General features: G+C 38.7%; 1 protein-coding gene across 3 annotated transcripts in view; it reads left to right on the forward strand.

Moving 5' to 3' along the window:
* Nucleotides 1–20,087, forward strand: part of LOC106955642 (NT-3 growth factor receptor-like) — a 279,074-nt gene that overhangs the window by 112,429 nt on the left and 146,558 nt on the right. The window lies entirely within an intron of this gene.

Here is a 20,087-nt window from a genome sequence, read left to right on the forward strand (position 1 = left end):
TTCCCACTTCTGCCTTTTCACAACCGCCGCCGCATCAACAACACGAAACGTGCTTGTCGCAGATTAGATTCTTGCTAACAATGCTGACTGTTTAGAGACTAATTTGTTGGGTGTTGGTGCGCCGGTAGCAAGGATTCATAGGAAGCTTCTGAAAAGGCAGGATTAGGGCCTTATTAAAAGTAATCACGACCCGTCGTTCGCAGCCGCAGCCGGAGTGAAAGTAGCTGATACGAAGGGCTATTATTACCAATATGAGTCCTCTTATGGCTTTCTTTACAAAATGGTTACTGAGCTGGAAGTAGACTTTCTGTATTTTTATTTTTCTTTCCCCCAGATTCAACCCCTAGTTGATCTCAGCTGCACTTTTGCCCCATTCAAATGCTACGTTATCAAAGTGCGGAGACGAGGCGTGTTGTCCTGTAATCAAATGAGATTTTTTATTTTTTTTTATTTCGAACACTACAGTGGTCATCAGATAATGAACCCTGCTGACTTTGATGCTGGGCTGTTTTTTTTGTTTTTTTTGTCGTCCAGTGCCAGATCACTTTGATAACCTCCTGCAATACGGAGAGTGATTGAAGAGCAATTTGCAGCTTAACACTCCTACTGATTAAATGGAATTAAATAACACTTTATTAATCTCCAAAGGTCAATTATATCATTGCAGAACATGTAATTTGGAATAATGTATTATCAAAAAGAAGAAGAAAAAGACTGGTGATTATGGAGTTATTATATAATCTTTGTGAATACAGAGAGCCGCATATGGGCCTCCATTGGCAGGTCTCTCTCTCTACCTCCGTGCTTATCTCTGTGGGCAGAACGTAATTCCACAGTCCTGGTTTGACATTCCCGATATCCCCGCTGCATCCCAGTCAGGCTCAGTTCTCATCCATATCATTTTACATTGTCATGTCCACGGAGCTGGATGGGAGTTTTTCTTTAGCATCCGAGCCGCAGGCGGACCTCACTTAGACGTGACTCGACATGAAGTCCCGACTTCAACAAATATGTTCCCTTCTGACCAAAGGCTTTGCTTTGACTAAATGGTTGGCTTTCTTTTCTTTTTTTTCTTCTTTTTTTTGAACAGTATTTGAACCCGTTTCTGTTTAAATCATTTTCATTTGACTGAAAATTATTTGGAATTTTTCTTTTTCCTTTTTGCTGCTTTTGAATTTTCTAATCGCTATTTTTATGAATTATTTTCATTTTTTGGTCCATAAAATACCCAACATTTCCACATAATTTACATTTTGGCCCATCTGATGATGTCATTTTTAAATATTGATGTTTTGATTAGTTATTCAGTACTTGAGTCTCCTTTTTACCAAAAACTTATTTACTCTTACTGGAGTCGGTTTTTAAGCGGCTACTTTTGTTCACCTGAGTAAAAATATATTGAAGTAGTGCTACTTTTACTTGCGTAGACGTTTTGTGTACGTTACCCACCTTTGCATGCACTGGAGTATCAGACATCTTCGTCCGCTGTGTGAAAACTAACTCAGTCAAGACTTGTCAAAGATTTTAATTTAACTTTAGACGTCTTAAGCTACTGTTGTCACACTGTGGTTCAAGTACTACTGGCAATAGAAGATTCAAGAGAAACTCAAATTAATCTCCACAATCTGAACTGTGATGTGAAGCTAATGGGCTCAAGCAGCCAAAAAAGAGGGCATTTTTCAGGCACATTGATCTTTGCTTTGATCAGACGTCGCTGGAAGCTGAAGTGAACGACAGTAGTGCTGCTGGATGCTGACGCCATGCTCCATTTACCTCCCAATCCAGTAATTAGATCTGGAAATGACACATCAGTAATTAGCATAGCAACACATTCGCTGTCAGAAGTCGTACAGTGCCATCCATGAGTGGTGAATGACAGACAGACAGACATTTCACTAAACTGCTTGATGTGGCAGTTTTCGCATTGTTTTCAACACATGGTGGCCATATTGGATTTTGTTATTCCGTGGAATAGTTCATTTTTCCTTGTTCTTGGTAAAATCTCAGTTTGAGCTCTGTGAACATTCAGTTCTTCATTTCTAATGAATGGTTGTTTCTTCTGTACCTTTTTGGGTTTCATTAGCAACAATACACATCGAACTGGAATATTTTTTTTTTTAAAGTTACCATTGCTGGAACGTGAGCGAGGAAAGTTTTCGTTTTCCATGATTCTAAATCATTCCCTTTCCAGTTTCACTACTGGAAAGGTGTATATAAAATCTTTACATGAATTTACATACGAGTAAAGCTAAACGCTAGCCGCTTGGACATTATTGCAACCAGAACCTGCTGAGCGGATGTGATGATCTCTAGATGAAAAATGTAAAAGTTCTGCTGTACATCCTTGACGTGTCTCCTCTGCGGCTCCTCATTACATGGGCTTTAGAAAGCTCAATCAGCTGCTGCTGCATGTAAACAACTCACCCGCCGGCGTGGTTCTTCATCAGAACAGATGTTGACGGAGTCTGAAGTACCAGCAGAGCCTATTTAAGACGGCACACTGCAAAAACACAAAGTTCCACCCGATGGTTTTTTCAAGTTTCAAGCGCAAACATCTTTGTACACTTGAACTAAGTCAAAACTTCCAAGTGACGTCTCAGCAAGAAATAGCAGCAGCTTGTTTTAAGTCAACAATTCCTGAATATTGATGTTAGTTCCACTGGCAGATTATTTCACTTATAACAAGACTTTTTTTTCCCCGATGTTATAAGTGAAATAATCTGCCAGTGGAACTAGCATCAGTTTTACAAAATTATTGAACTTCTGTATCTTACTGTAAAGTTACTTGTGAGTTAGTTTTCAGGTGTATTAACATATAAAAACTAGACCAAAAATACTTGGTAAGATTTTGAGTTTTTTCAATGCAAACTGGCAAGGAAAAGTAGAATTAAAATATATAAAAATAACTCTGTAATTAGAGCTTAAATTGAGAGTTCATTTAAGGGTTAACTTATTAATTTAAAAATACTTAAAACGGCGTCCAAATCCAGTTTTTCTGTCTGTGAGATTGGATCTCTAAGTGTTTTATGATCAGTTTTCTTGTTGTTTTTTTTTTTTGACAGATAATTCATCCCATTTGTATCCCTAAAATTGACCAACTAAAGTATCCCCACCATCCTCCACTTTACAGTTAACATTTCCACTTTAAATATTCAGTCGGCATTTTCATCTATTTATTGATTATTTTTTGGCTTAATTTCATAGGGAGCTACAGCAAAGCCACAGCTGAGACGCGGAGCCAATGGTGTCCTTTGACAAACATTTGGATTTAGCAGAAAAGCTGAAAGCCATTTAACTTGTTCAGCTGCTTTGACAGTCGTTCAGGTTTGATGTTATTCAGCCGGTCTGGCTGTGGAGGAGCTGTACACAGGGTTTTAAAAGCAGATGAGTAGACCATGCATACACACACACACACTTGTATTAAATGCACACACAAGAACCAGAGGATTTTTCCCGAGATTAAAGAGTTCTCTGTTTTTATCCCTCTTCCTCCCCCCCAGAAGCCAAACTCACCTGTGTGCGATGCAGATTTGGGGGGACGAATTATGTTCTCGATCATAATGAAACGGGAACTGTTTGAAGTTTCTCCTCGGCTGTTTTCGATTAAATGAATTCCACACTGCAGCTCTGACACAATTTATGAGATCCGGTCTCTCTTTTTGTATTTCTGGTGATTGAAGTGCCTAAGGAGGGAGGCTTAAAGTGCGTTCATTTTACCCCCTTTATCTGTATTACAGATTCAAGTGCTGCCAAACCTTCTGCACACCGGGAGATGCACATGCTCATTTGCATGAACGAATTATGGGGGATTTTTGTCCTGAACTGTATGGGGCTTGTCCGGTATGACATTCTCACAATATGATAAACTTCAGTAAAAAAACTTCACTGTTTCATGGTATTTACTCAAAAGGTTACACAACTGGTATATTTTATATCTTCATTTTAGTTAAGAAAGTTTATCTGCACATTTTATTGAAAGAAATTTCAGTAAACACTTGTTATATTTAGCCATATCCCTGATTCCTTATTTAGACATGAGTCAATGTTAAGTTTATACATTGCCTTGATTTAGACATAAATATTTAATCTCCAATAATTTACCTATGTTTAGATTAAGAAAAAACTGCTTTAATCTAAGCAGGGTCCAATCTTAAAGACGTGCTATTTACATAGAAATAAACACAAACAGATAAAAGTTATAAGAACTATAAAAAAAGGATATAAATCATTCAAAAGTATGAAACCCTAAGCCGGATTTTAATTGTCAGGTTCATTTGATTCAATTTAATTGAATTAGCCTTGTGCTTTTTTCTGTTATACCACGGTAAAAAGATAAATATATAGAAAAAAATATTTTTCTTTGAGTAGATATTTGGAATATTAGGCAAATAATTGTAAATATGACAAATATTTACATATTTTTAATGCACTGGGGCATTTTTATTAATAACACCCCCAGAAAGGACTTTCAGTTTGTTTTCATAAGTAACAAAAATGTCAGCTGATCTGCATGAAACACATTTTCCTGTCAAAATGACTAAACTACTGCTGTGACTGAGTGGCCACTGAGACAAAGACAGACCAGGATCAACAGAAGGTCTCACAGGAAGTTGTTTTAAATTTATCCCAATGCTATGCAGTTTAAGCACATACAAATATTTATTATGTTGTCTGAATAGAGCTTGTAAATGTTAAAGACCCAAAGATGGAGCCCTGTGGTTCGCCGCATTTAATTTTTTTCCACTATGGTTTGGATTCTATGGATAAGGGGACTTGTTTAAAAAATATATGTATATATATATATATGTATATATTAAGAGGCCACCAATGTTTCAACACCAAATAGCTACTTTTTCAAAATTTCTTTGTAAAGTAAATCGATCTATAGTTTTAAGTTTTATCTTAGTGCTGAAATCACAGAATCCACTCTGTACTTAGTTTCTGCCAAGCTCCTGTACACATATTTGGAAAGTAAATCTAAAAATGCATTAGGTCTTTGGGTTCTTTTTGTCGTTTAATTCTTTAGAGAGATATAATTATAATATGCTGATATTAGCTGTTTAATTAATCTGCTGGGTTGGGAAATCTGCTGTCAGCTGCTCGTAGCTTGCCAACAAACCTTTCTAAGCGGTGTAAATATAAATTAATGGTGAGGTGTCAGTGTTTTTTCATAACTGGAATTATCTCCAAGCAATCTAATTTGCTTTATGTAAGTAAGGGGAAAAGAATAGAAGTCCTCTTTCAGCAAACACGGCTTTCAGCAACAGAGGAAGAGCGCTACTTCCAGGGTTTAAATAATTTTGGGGTTTTCACTATAGTTTAGTTTGTTTTTCATTGAGTTTTTCTTTGTCTAACTCGGCTAGTTTTAGTTTTTAATGTTTTGTGTTTGCTTGTTTATTATTAACAATAAACAGTAATCTATTCAATTATTGTTCACCAGCCAACTGACTCCAGTGTTTTCTCCCGACTTTTGCTGCCACCATTTTGTGGACTAGCATAAGCATCAGTTTGACAGGCTAATAGATTCATAAACACAGAAATTTAGCCTATTACAGCTATAATTTCGGTATGTTTTAGTTTTATAAATGCATGATAGTTATAGTTTAACCCCCTTAAATGCCATTTTTTATTATGAAAAAGCTTTCTCAACTTCAGTTTTCGCTATTTCGTTAGCTTTAGTTAACTATGCTAACTTTAGCTACTTCTACAATTAATTTTCCTGTCATCTTAAGAAAACTCCAGCAATGTCTGTGTACCTCATTAAAAGTACAAATGTAGAAGTAGTAAAACGTTGAACTGTTACAGTTTCAAACTGTGGCTTTTTAAAACCATAGTTAGCTAACTGTTTAGCTAGCTAGTCAGTTAGCTAGTTATTTCAAACCCTATTATTCTGGTTCCCTATATAGGAGGTGAAGCACACCCACGGAGGACACTTGGTAACTGAGAATGTCCCCGAGATGAGAAAAATGTTTTTCACCGTAGAGTTTGCCCCCTTCCCCACACACACACACACACACACACACACACACACACACACACACACACACACACACACACACACCCCACCTCCATCTCATCTCCAGAGGCTCTGCACTGCTGCAGTCTGCTGCCTCCAATATGAGGACTTCACTACATGCGCTGAATGCTTAACTAGGTGCGGATATACCAACACACAGACTTCATTGGCTCAAAGCGAACAACTATTTTTAATTACGCTCCATATTTTAGCATTAATAAATCATTACCTCGTGGATTTTTTTGGGGACATTTGGGTAATTACTGTAAACAAGTTATACAAACCAAGCGGTGTGTCGGCTCCGTTTTGATGGAGCAGCAGTGTTGAACCGAAATCCTCTGGATTTGCTCAAAGGAAAATCGACTATTTGATCTTAAGGAGCCTCTGGGAGCGGGAGACTTCCTATCATTGTTCACCATAATTACATCTCTTTACTGTACTCTTACACTAATAAAGCCACACTAAGTTGTTTTTGGCATCTATGGAATTAAGCTGTTAGGCTTGAAAGCGTTCGATGAATAAATGTATGTTTCACTGTTTTTTTTTTTTATTATTGTTTTTTTTGTGTGTGTGGTGGCAATGGATCAGAGAGTTAATTACAAAAAGTACACAAATAGTCCTCTGGAAAAACAACAAGATTAAAGACAACTGGCAATCTGAGCAAAAACATAATTAGCAGAGAAACCGAAACAGAAATGTTAAATGATTGTGGAGGGCGGGGGGGAGAGGGGGGGAGCAATATTCGTAATTAGGGCTTTCTGTAGACTTCTTTGCATAAATATATCAAGCCCAGGTCAAGTGGAGTTTTCTTCTTCTTTTTTCCCATAATTTGCAGATTACCACAGCTGCTGCTTTCACTGGGAGTCCGTCTGTTAAATGATTGTGGAGGGGGTGTTCCTGTCTAGTCTGCAAAAATGCTAAATCCTACCAAATATTTTTGCTTTTTTTTTTTTTTGGTGTAAATATCTCACTACACTTAAAATTAGAGAACACTAAGTTGCAAATAACTTTTCAGCAAGATATAGGAGCTTGTTTTAAGTAAACACTTCCTTAATATAGATTGTTTTTTAAAGTAGTTCCACTGGCAGATTATTTCACTTGTAAAACAGAAAAATGTGTCATTATAAGTGAAATAATCAAAACAAGCTCTTATATCCTGCTGAAAAGTTACTTATTTTGCACTGAAGTAGACATAAACACTTTAGGATTTAGTTTTTGTTGCAGTGTGGCATAATCACCTTCATGGAGACCAAAGCTTTGTCCTCAAGGAAGCGGAACAATATGATTGGATTAGGGGATTAGAGAAGACCTTACTAAAACATGGCTCACTGGCCACATTACCTGATCTGAACCAGTCTGCATGAAGTTGATGGATAAAGAGCAACCGTGCTTTTATTTTGAAAGCGCGCCACTTTTTGCAAAGCCATTTATTTATTTTGTTTGTTTTAAGGCAATAGCCGGTGTGACAGAAAATGTCACTTTACAATTCACTCTCAGAAATGTCAGCGCACAATAACAAGAAAATGGCCAGTAAGGCAGAACGATTTTAAGACCATATAGATTCCCAAGTCTGCAGTCAAAAACAATGTTTTCTGTTCGGTTTGAGCTCAAAAGGTTTAGCTTCACAGGGGGGTAACCAATAAGGAGCATTTTATGCACAAAAAAAGGGTGTTTAGCCTTTTCAGACTTTCTTTTTATGTTTTATTTGTAGTCGTGTTTGTACTCGACGTGAGGCTGAGAAACGAAATTCTCTTCAAACGTCAGGTCTCCAGCAGAAACCTGAAGGTTGCGGGTTTAAGCTCACTTATCTGGAATTGTTCAGAATTTCATCAACCTTGACGCAAACTGTCCAAACAACCAGCTTGTGAGGCAAAGTAATCCAATAGGGCTCCTGGAGTTTATTTGGAAATAAGCAGTGTTGCCTTTGTGCAAAACCCCCCCCCCAAAAAAAACAAGAGCTTTTACTCAATTGTGGATATTTTATTTAGAAGAAAAGGTTTCTGTGTAACGTCAGCCTCAAGTTTAGTTGTAGGGTTAGAGGCACAACCTCATTAAACCCTTTATTGAGCTATTTATCTGTTAAAAAAAAACAAAAACATTGCTTTGAAATTGGTTGTACGGGTTATGTGAGATTGTTAAAGTGTATGTCTGGCACTGTCAGTTTTTATGATGTGTTTAACTGTAATATATAAATGCGGAACGTTTCAAAATGTGTCCTTCTGTATTTGTTATTTATGATCCCTGGACGACCGATATAAATTAGCAACAGTTCTAAATCTACGTTAATCCTCATGGCTGATGTGTTCATTAATGCTCATTATTCTTATTTAATCAAACTAAGCTGAACCTTTCACTTTTTACACCTCTATTTTAGTAAAATTATTGACACGTTGCATGCTATGTGCACCTGCGTCAGGTTAGAATGAAACCTGGAGATGTCGGTTTTATTAATTTGGTGCCACATCAAGCAGAAAAATAACAGAAAAACCACTGAAGAACAACTCAAAACAACTCGCACTCTTCTTTCTTTCTCCATGTTGGCAGTGCTACACGTAGACCCGTTGCCGTAGCGATCAACTCACAACAGCTCCACAGTCATACTCAACACTGAAAAACACGCACACGTACAACACAACACTCAGTCTGTGTTTTCAGGCTTGACATTTATTTTGGGATTATTAATATTCACTTTGGAACGCGCCTATGCAGAGTGTTTTATATTAGAGCTTCATAAAGTTGTGTAACTTCACTATTTTCATATCTTTTTGTTCTCACAACAGCCTATATTTTTAGTGTTGTGTATTTGTTGGATCCCTCTTAAACCTGGCTGGATATATTCATTGTAACAAAAAAGCCAAACTTCTATCATTATTATTATTATTTTTAAGACTCATAGAATGATCATTTATTTAAAACGAACAGAACAACAATAGTATACGGTTAAAGAGTTATTCAGGGGACTGCAGGCAGTATGTCTGCGAATGGTTTGAATTTGTTGCAACAAATCTTCCAACCAACGGTTTTAAAAATTTCATAAGCATGCTCCATTATGCAAAATTCATTATTTTTTTCTCTCCTCTCCGCTTTACACTTGTAGCTTTACTTCAAACCGATATCCGCTCTCCTCCGAACAGTCGGTGATGTAACCAGCGATAGGCCGCCGTGTTTCACGCGTCGACTTCTCCGACCTCTCTCAAACGTGATGTCAATAATTTGAAACCTGAAAAAGTACGCTGGAGCGGCCGCAGCTCCGGGCTCCCGGCCAACCGCGTCACATTTAGACTTCAAATGAGGTATTTAAAGCCGATGACGAGTAACCTTGGTAAACAGCAGCAGCGCAGCGCTCCCAGCTCCGCCGTACAACACAGTCACCCACACAGTTGCTCACTCAAAACGGGCTGTAAATTTTGCTCCAGGTGATGCTCACCATTCCAGCAGCTTCTCATAGCCAGTTAGCTGAGAGCTGTGGGGGTTTTTTTCACAAGCTGCATTTTGTCATGATCCGTGTTTCTGTTTATTTATTTTTAAGGGTTTTCTGTGTTCAGTTTCTGTCTTGTGAGTCTCTGTCTCTGCGTCTTCCCCGTTGATTGCTTCCCAGGTGTGTCTAGTTACCTGATTACCCTCCCTGTGTATTTAAGTCCACCTGTTGTCTCTGTCTTTTGTCGGGTCCTTGTCAACGTATGTCGTACGTCGTTTGTCTGCCTGCCATCACAGTTGAACTGTAAAGTCCTGTGTTGGTTTAGCTCTCTTTTTCAGTCCTTGTTTTTCAGTTGCTACCGGTAATTAGCTGTGTGCTAACTCTCTGCCGTGCTGCCTGTTCTGGACTGTTGAGCTTTCTTCATTAAATCCATCATCATCTTTATCACTACCTGGGCCTCTGCATCTCTCCTCACCACCTCTCAGCCACCACATATGACACATTTCTTCTTTTTTTTTTAAAAACATGTACAAGGCGAAGTGCTCCACGGGTAGATTTAGACGGCATACTGGAGTCTGATTCAGGTGTCATAAACAGAGTCGAGACGTTAACGATTGTCGTTTCGTCCCTCGCGTTGAAATTATTTATGATCTGCAACGGACACAGGGTTTCTGCCGAGTGAGCTACAACAGCGGAGTCTCCCGTTGGTGCAGTGAAAGGAGGGAAGCGTATCTTATGTTCCACTTGAGAAACTGAGTGAGATAAACAAATCACCATCTCCACAATTTTCGATTTGAAATTCTGTTCCTTTTTGCATTAGATACATATTCTGTGTGTTTGCTTTCTCTTATTCTTACAGCGCGCTTCAAAAGTGTTTGGCTTCCAATTGAAAATTATTGAATTCAAAAACACTTTATTGATCCCAAAGGAAAACTAAATGTTGTTGTAACACATATTCAGACTATTTAAAGAGTTATTGTAGATGGCGATGGATGTTGGCAGGAAAGGCCTCCTGTAGCAGTCTGTATTACAGTGGCTTTCAAGAAGCCTCTGACTGAAGACTGGTTTTTTTTCTAAGGCAGTCTCATGAATAACTGTGGGGATGTTTTCATTCCACAGGGACAGAAATGGTGGATAAAGTTAAAAGAAGATGGGTTCAATTTGACTGTTTTTACAAAGAATGGGCAGAAATATTAGCTAATATATTTGCAAGGCTGGTAGAGCTACGCCCCAAAAGATTCATAGGAGACTTAGTAAAAATGCATGTTAAAACTTCCAGAATATGCTGTTTTTGTTGGTAAAATGGCATGTGTGGTAGTAGTGTGATAGAATTTTTTTTTTAAAGATGTTTAATGTTAATGTTTAAGACGTAAGAATAGTTTTGTATTCTGGTGACATTTCTTCTGGATCTCTTTATTTTTGAATTTTGTTTCTATTTTATAAATATTTTTTTTTGATTTTCAGAACCAATCACTGCACTCTTTGCAATCAGAACCCACCATCATAACCACTATAGAAAAAAAAAGACTGTTAAATGTAGCTCAAACATATTTTTGTATCTGACATTTTATCCTATCCTCCCATAAAACCTGTAAGTGGACAGAATAATTATCCATCGTAGCTTTTGTTTCCCTTTTTTCGGCACCGTTCGTCCATAAGACTGCTAAACCAATGTGTTTGCTCTGTCTTGTTTCCATGGCATCAGGTTAGAGAAAAGAAATATCACTCACGCCGGCAGATAAAAGTCAAATCTCTCTCTGAGTCATTAAAAAAATAAAAGAAAGTAAAAAGGAAAACAGCTTTTGTAAAATGAAGAAAAAAATGTTGTTTTTTTTTGCTCATTGATCCACTAAGCTACTCCCTGAATAGGCCCTTGTTGCTGTAATTATTACAGTGGAGATGAAAAATCACTGGCTAATCATTCCTTGTCCGAGGAGAAAATGCAGCTTCTGCTGGCGCCTGGGCAAGCTGTGATATATATGATAGCCTGCACTCCATTTGTGAGACATGACTAACAACATGCATTCAGTACTCTGCCCCAGTGTGCTGTCTGGCAGATTGCGTTTAATGTATTTAAGCGGTAGACGGGGGTTGAATCGGTGGCCCGTGAGATGTGCGGTTACATCAGAGCCTGAAAAGCATGAAATGAATACCGAGCATTGTCATGCAGAAAGGCGCCCATCGTGAGCCTTAACCCTGTACTCCCATTCCTCAAGGTGACAGTTTCCTGGTGTCCTTCCAGCTCAGGGAAAATCCAGAGGTTTCCGTTTGTTTGTTTCAAAAGGGACAATGCACAGCACAAGATATGCAAAAATTAGCCATAAAGTGATAATAATAATCACATGATCACTGCCTGCATATTTGATTGTCTTCGAGTCATAATTTTAAGCTAGTAGGAAATGTTTTAAAGGGGAAGTATTATGTATTTTCCAGACACATAGTGCCATTTTATAGCACAATCAGCTACCTTCAGTTATTGTAAATGCTGTGTACATATATATTGACTTAATAATTTAAACACCTTGAAATTGGGCCTCTGTCTCTTTAAGAAACTCCTGCTCCTTCTGAAACTCCGTCTTCAGGAAGTCATCACAACATGGCTCCTTTATTAACCCTTCAGCAACGTTTTTACCATTGTTTCACTGACAAGTAGCTCCTACAATGAGCTCAGCAGGTCTGCAGTTCCACCAGGTGTTTGCTAATTGCTGCTAGCTAGTCTGAAGGAGCTGAGTGGGGCAGTCACGGAGGATGGCTGGTCTGTGAGGCAGAAGCTCAGAAGTTTGGAAATTGCAGCTCTGAGGCGGAGCTTCGTCCTCAAAGGCGGGGCTAGGTCCAACCAGGTGTTTTGCACAGCTAGTGGTTGCCATGGGAGATTAAAGGATTTCTCAAACATGCATGAAAGAATCAAGACAAAGCTCCAGGTATTTTTTTGATCAAGGAATATCAAGTCAAACTCAAAACAGTGGATATTAGATAAAACTGCACCTTTAAAAGACCAACACGTTCTTACACGCTCTGGTATTTTATTCCAGTCGTGAGAAGCTTTCCCTGAAAACTGCCCAAACGTACTTCATCTAAGAAGTACATCAACCCAATTTGGAGCCCCACACTGAAAACACGGTGGGAAGATGAATCGCACCAAATGTTAGGAGATTCTGGGAAAAATAACCTGCTAGCGGCTATAAAAGGAGACTGACCTTCCAACTGGAGCTCAATCCTAAACATCAGAGCTACATTCAAATGGTTTAGATCAAAGCGTAATCGTGTGTTAGAACGTCCTAGTCAGTGACCAATTCCTTTTCAACTCAAATTTGGGCTGATGGGAAAGGAGCCAGTGGATGTATTCAAACTTGAGATAAATCTGTGCGTCTTTTTGAGCCATCAGATGTGTTTTGATGCTGGTTGAGCCTTGATAGATCAAAGTGCACTCACCCTTACATTCAAGACTGCAATATTCATTTCTAAATTGTTGACATGCTGTAAGATAGAACTATTGTGTTTAATAATAATAAAAAAAATCCCTTCTGGCTAACGTATGAGAAGTTTCAAAGCAAGACATTTTAGCATTGAAGTTTTTTTTTCTTTCTTTCTTTTGCAGATTACATCCTCATCCTTATTGTTCACGAAAAAAAAATATTTCTAAAAGAAACGACAGTATAATGCAACACGGGATTGTTAAAGGAGGTAATTATTTCCTGCTGCAGCAGAGAGCATCACATGTCTGATAAAGACTTGATTTCGCCACATCCGTATTGCTAATCCATTGCAGCAATTTGCTTAGCGGCTGTCTGGTTCTCCTCCTCGTGGTCCTGAATGTCAATCCGCAGACCTCCCCCACACTCAGGCGGCAGCGAGCGGCGACGCCGCGCTAATTAGCTGACCCTCTGGAGTAGCCGCGGCCCTCCCAGCGGCGTCCACGCCGAGCAGAATCATTAAGGGAGGAGGAAGGAGGAGACGCGCCTCTTCCTTCTGCGAGGCGAACAAAACGCTCGGGTAGTTTCGCCTTAGCATTCCCTTCGTCGCGCTCTGGAACAGGGAGCCAATGCTGTCATCAATATTAACACCCAGACACAGCCGTTCTTGTCGGTTTTTTTTTCCTCCTTCTTCTTCTTTGTTTTTTTCACCGCAGCTTAATGAAAGTTTCATGAGAATGTCATAATTACAATTCCTCATTCGAGTGAGCGGAGTTTGAGTTGTAGATTTGTGTAATAATAAATAAAGACCAGTGTGTGGATGTTGAATCTGCTTCGGGTTGGGCTTGGTGTGTGTGGATGTGTGTGTGTTTGCCCATGTTTACCCTTGAGTGTATGTGGTACAGGAAGGCATCTACCTAGTTTTTAAAGCAGATATTCTTTCAGTCTCACTTTAAAAAAAATGCAATAATCGACCTCTTCCCACTGGGCCTTGCTGCCTTGTTGTTGTTTTTGATGACTTATTTCTGCTGTTTTGTTTATATATTTATTAATTTATTTTAGTACACCTCTTCCCCTCCACAACAATCCAATTTTAGTTGACATTTCTTGTCAAGATGCGAAGAATGACCTTTGAAAATAGAACGCTCCCTGCCTGAGATGTGAGGATGTCTCGTGCGCGCCGGAACGATCTTCTTCACTTATGTGGATGCAAGGACGGAGCAACGGAAAAATATTAATTGAAAGGCCCTTGTGCACTTCTGGAAAGTACTTAAGTGTGGTTTACAATTACAACCAGGTATTTACGCACAAAACTTTTTTTTTTTTTTTTTACTCAGTCTCTATCAGTAAAACGTGTCAGGATTGTAATTTTTTTTTTTGCCGTTTGAGAAACGTCAAAATAATGATGGAGAACTTTATTGAAAATATTCTTAGCTCCTAGTTTTTGGTGTAATTGTCTCTGAGACTGCAGGATTCGGGTCTGTGATTTGGGTATCCTTCCACAAAACTAGTGCCCTGGTCACAAACTACTTATTATGTAAGGATCTGGGTTTTTGTGTGATTATTAGTTAATATAGTCCCTGTATTGTCTTGTTGAGTCCTTGATCAGTCCCACCTGTCTCTGATTATTTCTGCTGTGTATTTATACTCACCTGTGTCTGTGTTTCCCTGCTGGATCTTTGTCATTTGTCATTGTTGTCTTCCTGAGGTCTGTCCGGTTCCTGGCATCGAGTGTTGTTTGGACATCATTAAATATGTTCTCCACTTCATCCTGGGCCTCTCTGCGTTTAAATCCTCACCAGCAAACCACCACTTCAGGACATATTAGCTCTGCCACAAATCTTCAGTGGGACTGAGATCAGGGCTTTGTGAAGGCCACTCACTGTTCCCGTCTAGAAATGACCCATTTGTGTCATAACTTCCTGATGTCTTCATATCTGGTCTCAGCTGCTCTGTACTTTACTGTTACTATGTTTTACACTATATGCTGTCCTGCTCATGATGCTATCCATTATGTAAAGTGCACCAGTCCCTCACTAAGCAGGGGGTGGACATGCTGTCACCCCCTGTACTTCACAGTTGATGTTTTTCTTATGTTTGGAAGGTTCTCTATTTTTTTTCTCCAAATGTAACTGGTTATTATGGCCAAGGCTTCAATTCTAGTATCATCAATCTACAGGACATACCTAAAAAAAAATCACAAATTTGTCTCTGTTTGCAACTGCAACCTGTAATCTAGCTTTTTATGTTGCTTTTGGAGTAGTAGCTTCTTCCTCTCTCAGTGTCATTTCAGTCACGGAAAGGGACTTATTTTTATAGCTTATTCCACTTTCTAACAAGATTGAGCTAGCATTCTCATTGGGCCGTTTTGCATTTATTCTGGATTTAGATGTACATTTTGAATGAAAATTCTCTACCACTAACTCAAACCAGGCTTCTGGGAATCTATCAAGAAATTCTGCTTACCGTGGCTTATGTCTGGTTTCATGTCAGACAATAAGAAAACGGAGGTTATGCGTCTTCTTGCTTTTTGTAAATATCTAGTTTCATATGACATGACTAGTTTCATATTTAATGAAGGTGATGAAGCTTGAAGCAACAAGATGTAAAATAACTCTAATATCCAACCTGAAGGGACATTAGGGCCTTGTTGGACTTTATTTAAGGGGAGTCTTGTAAACTTCCCATTGCTGGTTAGCTTTATTTAGTGGGAAAAAAGGGGAACACTGAAAACAGATAGCTGTGTTTTGTGTTAGAACAAAATCTGCCACCAGCAAAACTAAAGCTCACTAATTATAATGTTGTATCTGGCTTCTCTTGTCTAGCTTGAAGCCAGCTAGCTAGACAAACAACGTCTGTGCTAACGCTACAGAATAAGGGCTCATTGGGCTCCGTGGTTGTCCATCTGCTCTACGTTGGCATTATTCACAGCTTTATTAACACTTATCTACCTATTGTGGCTTTGGACTCTCTAAAGTCTCTAAAATATGTTGAGCAGTTTGAAACGTTGGCTACTCTTGACTTGTCAATTTGGGTTAAAAATAAACTGTGCAGCCGTGAAGTTCAGTGTTAAGATATTTAATGTTGCCCAGTGCACTTGCTTTTATAGTATTATTTTTTACACATTCCTTTTTTATTCTTTATCAGTATCAGAACATAGGCTATCACATGACTACACGGAAGACTGTGTGGAGAAATGGATTTCCATTTTTCATAACCTTATAGTACCAGTATGAAATAGACGTACAGATATTCTTGCCAGATGATAGAGGTTTTTTTTTTTAGCCTCTTCTATTCTCAGTCCTTTAAATTGTTTGCTCTAATGTTCTAATCTTACCTTTAGCTTAGTCAATATCCAAATATCCAAACTTTAGACAAAAACTAAAATTTTAAGTCATTAAATATTCAATACATTTGAATATATGTTTCCGATGATGCTTGCTTGTCAGATTAAAAGTATCTTTAGCAAATCCAGGCTCAGGAGGCTAGTCCAGTTTATCTTCTCTTTAGCCTTTGCTGTTGTCTCTGGTTCAGGAGCGGCTCGACACAGGGAATGCGACATTTGTTATCTATTTGTAGGACTCATCTGTGTGGTGGTTCTTCTGAAATAAAATTCAATTGACAATCCTCTGTTGCACCTTTTCCCCTCAATTCAGTTTTTTTGTAATATACTTGGATGCAGAACTGAGTGAACAGTCAGCTTCTTTAGCAATGACCTTTTGTGTCTTACCCTCCATGTCCATCTTCTGGACATCTGTCCAGTCAGCAGTCTTCCCAATCATTGTGTGGCCTACTGACCCAGCGTGTAGGTCACACAACGAGAGACTGTTTAAAGGCCCAGGAAACCTTTGCAGGTGACTTTAGTTCATTAGCTGACTAGAGTGTGACACCCTGAGTTTCTTTTTTCACTGTATTCTGATATTCAGAGACACAAAATTTTGGGTTTTCATTATCTGTAAGCCAGAAACATCAAAATTACAAGTACACTGCACAAACACAAAGTCATCTTTGGTCTATTTTCTTGTGCAAATGCCTTAATACACTGGAGAGAAGACAAAACAAACTCAAAAGTAACTTTTCAGCACAATATTGGAGCTTGTTTTAAGTCAGTAATTCCTTAATATTGATCAAAAAGTACTAATTCCACATTCAAGAAATGCCTTTTTTTCATGTTATTAGTGAAACTGTCAGTGGATCTAGTACTTTTTTAATCAATAATAAGGAATCGTTGACTTAAAACAAGCTCCTATTTCTTGCTGAGGAGTTACTTGTGAGTTGCTTTTCTTATTTCAAGTGTAATAAAAATATTTGCACTACAAACTAGACTAAAACATCATTAGTAAGATATTGTGTTTTTGAAGTGTAAAGCCTTGGAATATATCACTACATGTCTGATGTTTCTACATGAAATATGAGTTTCATCTTTCTCAAATGACCGTCACGAAACAATTATGCTACATTCTAGTTATATGAGCCTGTTTATGCAGATACATATTGTCATGATCCGTGTTTTTCTGTAGTTATTTTGGGATTTTCTGTGTTTAGTCTTGTTTCCCTGAGTCTCTGTGTTGTCTTCTCAGCCCTTGATTGTTCCCAGGTGTGTCTCGTTCCCTTGATTACCCCCGTGTGTGTGTATTTAAGTCCACCTGTTGTCTCTGTCTCTTGTCGGGTCCTCACGTATGTCTTTTGTCTGCTTGCCACCACAGTTGTACTGTTAAGTCCTGTGTTGGTTCCACTCTCGTTTTCAGTCCATTGTTCTTTCAGTTGCTACCAGTAATTAGCTGTGTGCTAACTCTCTGCCGTGCCGCCTGTATTGGACTGTCTGAGCTCTCTTCATTAAATCCATCATTTCTTTCACAACCTGGATCTCTGCGTCTCTCCTCACCACCTCTCGACCACCACATATGACAAATATACCTAGCTGGCATAAAAAAATATGTTCCTTTAAATGTCTTCTGATGCCCTCACTGTACATTTCCTTCCAGTCTTAGACAGAGATGGCCTACACATCTTAAACATCAGTTGTGAGCAGTGGTACTTTATAATTATGGACCAAATATTGACGGCTACTTGTTGTATAATTAAACTTGACAGAATACAGCTGGATACGTTCTTAAATTGGTGCTGATGGACAGCATAATTGCGCCGCTTTTAGTGAGAATACTTTGTCATCAAGATCTGTCAGTGTAGACTTAGAATGCTATCAAAAATATCCGCTTACCTGCTTTTGGACTGAATCCTCAAACCATGATGAGCAGCTGTCTCTGTATGGCAAACGTGAAAATTGATTCACTGACGGTAAGAATCTATAAATAATAGATGTTGTCAGCATCCCCTAACAGTAGCACCTTTAATTAAAACGTGTGATAACTTTCTGCTGCCTGGCTTTGTAATTCTCCAAATTCGCTCAAATTTTAGTGTTCAGGTATTTTTACGTGTTGTCTTTGATGGTAAACGTAGTCCGTAGACCGTCGGTATGATGCGCGGCCATAGCTGAACGACGGCATATTTGCATGTGTTGTTCTCGCGCATAAACAATCTGAGGCACGCAGTCCAACGTGTATACTCGCATGTCATTCGGCGGGCGCGCGCCTATTTAAAGACGTCTGGTCTGATTGAGTCTATTTCAGGGTGTTTGAGTTGACGCAAGTGTTGAGTGGCCCCGCTCTCCATCAGCTAACGAGCTCGCCCACTTTCCCACTCCCCCGCCCTCTCTCTCTCGCTCTCTCTCTCTCTCTGTCCTGTAATATATTCTCAGAGGATAACACGGCCCCTTTGAGACCGCAGGTTTTCTTTGCAAGGTGAAATTTCATGCATCGTCTTTACATATTTCTCTCACACACGTCCTGTTTTAACAGGATCTATTTCGAGACTCTCTCTCTCACACACACACACACACAGACACGCATGCGTACACATAAGTAAACAAACCAACCGATGTCTATCTGTTGGGATGTGCTTTGCACGTTTCCACATGATCCGTTTTTTTTGTTTTTGTTTGTTTTTTTTTGCACGTGCGCGATTGTATGCATGATGCAGACCTGCAACGTCCTTAACTCCCTGTTGCTATGGCAGCATGTCTGGTTATAAGAGAGACTAATAGGTCCCCCACATGAATTAACCTAAATGGACTTTGGATGAAGGAGATAACACATTTAGGATTAAAGAGTAAACGTAAGTGGATAATTTTGCCATTCATTACTTTTATTTTGCTGATTTGAAATTTTCACAGATAAAATCCCTCCATTTTGATGTGGCTGCCGTATAATTGGACACAAAATACCAAAGTACTTCCATTTATTTTACTCTTAATATTTTTACCTGGAAGGAGGTGAGCCAGCTGAGCTAACGACAAGGCCAGATTATAGCAAACAACATAAACATATAACCATACAATAATTAATGTCACTCCTGTTTGTTGTTGTTTTTACCAAACACTGCACATAGTGTTTAATATAAGCCACTTGTTTTGTCATTTCATGCTATCACAGAGATGCTTTAGCGTTTATCTAATGTATTTATGCACGTCTGATTCGAGGTTCCAGTCCAATCCACTTTGAGGATGTTTGCTATAGAACTCTGTGGCTTCTTGAGCCAAAGGGGGTCCTTAGGACAATTGACATATTTGACTTGAAAGCAGTCAGCTTTCTTTTATTGAGTTGCTATGGGCCCTGAAGCTCCGCTGAGACAGACGTACTTTCTCCCCCAGTAATGCAGGCCTGCGCGCTGGGATTCTGTTCTGAGTAATTCAGTTCATTATTTCTATTATTCGTGAAATTTCAAGGAACTAATGGTTTTTAAAATAAATGGAAGGTTCAATCATGTATTTCAAATTTATTTCAGGAGATGGAAAAAAAAAATGTTATTTTCCTACCAAACATGGGGACTCAAATTAAATGTTTAATGTTCAACATTGTGTCAGAGAGCACTGTATAAATTCAAAAGATCAATTTTAAATGGGACATTCAAAGAGATCAAACTGAAAAAAAAGAATGTTTTACTTAAGTGAATGGGTGAAACAAGCATAAATACCTGGTTTCGTACACCGATAAAGTTTTCCAGCCTGATTTAAACATAAAATGGGTTCCTAAATACTCTCACAAATGTGTGGAGCTAGAAACATAATTATGAAAAGCAGAACTGCAAAGATACAATGCTCTGATGGTTTAATAATGAGACACACAGAGTTGGCTAAATAGAGCAGTATGCAGGTGTATTCTTCACTTAGACTAAAGGACCT

This window comes from Poecilia latipinna, unplaced genomic scaffold, assembly GCF_001443285.1.
Source record: "Poecilia latipinna isolate Pla-1442-1.1 unplaced genomic scaffold, P_latipinna-1.0 Scaffold755, whole genome shotgun sequence".
Lineage (NCBI taxonomy): Eukaryota > Metazoa > Chordata > Actinopteri > Cyprinodontiformes > Poeciliidae > Poecilia > Poecilia latipinna.